Source organism: Cynara cardunculus, assembly GCF_001531365.2.
Source record: "Cynara cardunculus var. scolymus isolate 2C chromosome LG 5, CcrdV1, whole genome shotgun sequence".
Lineage (NCBI taxonomy): Eukaryota > Viridiplantae > Streptophyta > Magnoliopsida > Asterales > Asteraceae > Cynara > Cynara cardunculus.
The window spans coordinates 11,770,512-11,773,261 of record NC_037532.1 but is presented as its reverse complement, the minus strand read 5'-3'; the positions used below and the strand labels follow the sequence as shown (position 1 = coordinate 11,773,261).

General features: G+C 37.6%; 1 pseudogene; it reads right to left on the bottom strand.

Annotated features, from left to right (window-relative positions):
* Positions 1-1,137: 1,137 nt before the first annotated feature.
* LOC112512510 overlaps positions 1,138-2,750 on the bottom strand; it is a 7,052-nt pseudogene continuing 5,439 nt past the window's right edge.

The following is a 2,750-nucleotide window of genomic DNA, read 5'->3' as shown; positions in this document are numbered from 1 at the left end:
ACTTCTGGATCAAGTTGTTTCTCTTTGTAATTGTAATAGCATTCTGGTCCCTAATATGAATAGACTTTAGAAAGATATAATTCAGTCACGTCATAAGAAAGACAATGCGACCATTGAGCATCATTACGCGTTGATGTGTTCCTTGCTGTTATTGATAGCCAGTTGCGATAGTTGAATTCTAGATTTAATGAGTCCGTAACAGACTTCTTCGTATTAGTGTTGCTCTGGATCCAAAAATGTTTTTCAATATTGATGATATATGTAAATTGGTGAAAATTTACTATCATTTGGACTTCACAAAACAAGAGCAGATCCAACTCAAGCTTGAGTTAGAACATTATAATCTAGATGTGCCTAATCATCCACAACTGAAAAGTGCGTGTGCACTTTTTGAGTTATGTAGAGGCCTCTAGAACAGGGAAGTTAGAAATTTATCAGTTGGTTGACATATTGGGTCATCTTACACTAACTCTCGCGGTTTCTACTGCAGTGACTGAAAGAGCTTTCTCAGCAATGAAAATTGTGAAGACAAGACTTCATAGTATTATGGATGATGAATTTCTTAAAAGTTGCTTGCTTCTTAATATTGAAAGGGAGATTACTGCATCCTTTTCCACGGATAAGACAAAAGATGATTTCTATTTCATGAAACAAAGACGTGCTCAACTTAAAATTCACAAGTTCCTTACCATCGTTAACTTTATTTTTTGCTTTAATAAATCTTTCTTTGGTATATGCATCAAAGTTCTTAATTATTGTTTTATTTACAACAGATTAGTCAACGAGAAAATGGATTGGTGATGCTTACCACCATTGGAAGGTTCATGTGTTAGTCTAAGATGTATCATAACCTTTTGGCTTTCCCCCTGGGTTTACATAGATGTAATTGAACTTCTAAACTAATAAAAGATGGATACCAATCACAATCAGGGCCGTGTTTTATTTAATGGTGACGTTGAGAGCTGTAAGAGTTCTAAGAATGATATAGTAGCAGCTTCTACAACAGAAATCGACGACATCACACCATAAAATGTGTCCAAGAATGTTGTCTAAATCAACAAGTTCATTTCGGAGCTTGGAGTAGTTCCTAGTAATGGCAGTCCTATAACAAGGACACTTAAAAACCCCTTCTACGAATTACATGATTTGAGAAATGGTGGAAACACAAACGTTTTCCAACTGATTTAGCGTCTTCTCATACTCATTTACGTCTACAAGCTCCATTCTATCAAGACAAAGAGTAGCAGCTTCTATTGCGTTTTCCATCTTCTTCATGTCTTTTTTATGGATCTTTTTCTTTGACGTACTTCCTATAGTCTTGATATTTCTTTTCACGTTGTAAATGTAATCCTCCAATGCATTGCGTGCAGACACCTTCTTCTTGTACTCTTGGTCCAGCAGTCTATACATTTCCGCATCTTTTAGCATCCTATCAATCTCTTCCTTTGAAAGTCTCCCTTTGTCGTGAGTGACTCGCATTTTCTTTTTTAGGCCCGTGGTAACTTCCTCTCCTGAGCAAGTCAAAATCCCATTAGCATCAATGTCAAATATCACATTTACCGTTGATTGACCCCTTGGTTCAAGCAGGACTGCAACCTGAAATGACCCCAACCAATTATTGTCTTTACCCCTTAGTCTCTCCCCTTGGTATACTGGGAAATTTACAATACTTTGGTTGTCCTCAACCGTATGAAAAATGTTTCCCATCTTGGCCGGTATCGAAGTGTTTCTTGGAATTAAAACACACATACTTCCATCATATTTCTCTACACCAAGTGATAGAGGAGTGACATCCACAAACACTAAGTTCTTAACCTTCTGACTCGTTTCACCTCGTAACTTTGCAGCAAGAACTGCAGCACCATATGCAACTGCCTCATCAACATGGATTCTCTTAGAAATCTCCTTTCCGTTGAAAAATTCTTGCAGCAACTATTGTACCATGGGTATCCTAGTTGAACCACCAACTAGTACCACCTCATCCACATCTGTTTTGTCCATTTTTGCATCCTTCAAACAACTTTCCACTGTCTCTATACATTTACTAAAGAAATCTGCGTTAAGATGTTCAAACTTTGCACGAGTAATTCTTGTAGAAAAATCGATGCCCTGGTGAAGGCCATCGATTTCAATTGCAGTTTCAATTGTCGAAGAGAGTGCTCGTTTTGCTTTTTCACAAGCTACCCTCAATCTTCCTACTGCTTTTAGATTCTCATTGATATTTACCTTTCGTTTTCTATTAAATTCTTTGATAAAATGGTCCAACATTTCATTATCAAAGTCTTGACCACCCAAATGAGTGTTCCCGGCTACAGCTTTCACTTCTATCTTGCCTTCTTCATCAATGGTGACAAGAGAGACATCAAATGTACCACCACCTAAATCAAAAATAAGCACGTTTATTTCACAAGTTATATCATCCTTCATGTCTAGTCCATAGGCAATTGTTGCTGCGATTGGCTCATTAATAATTTGCAACACATTGAGTCCAGCAACATGACCAGCATCCTTAGTCGCTTGGCGTTGTGAATCATTAAAATAAGCGGGCACCGTGATGACTGCATCTTTCACAGTTTGACCAAGGAATTATGAGATGTAAACTGGACTCAATTGGCCCAACCCAGTCCAGTTCAGTTTTTTCCTTGAAGAAAAAGTCTCAAGAATGAGTCTTTTGCACGTTGCATTTTTTCTGGAAGTAGTGGCTGAACTTTCTCACACTATCTACTTCCTTAGTTGTTTTCTTCCTTTTA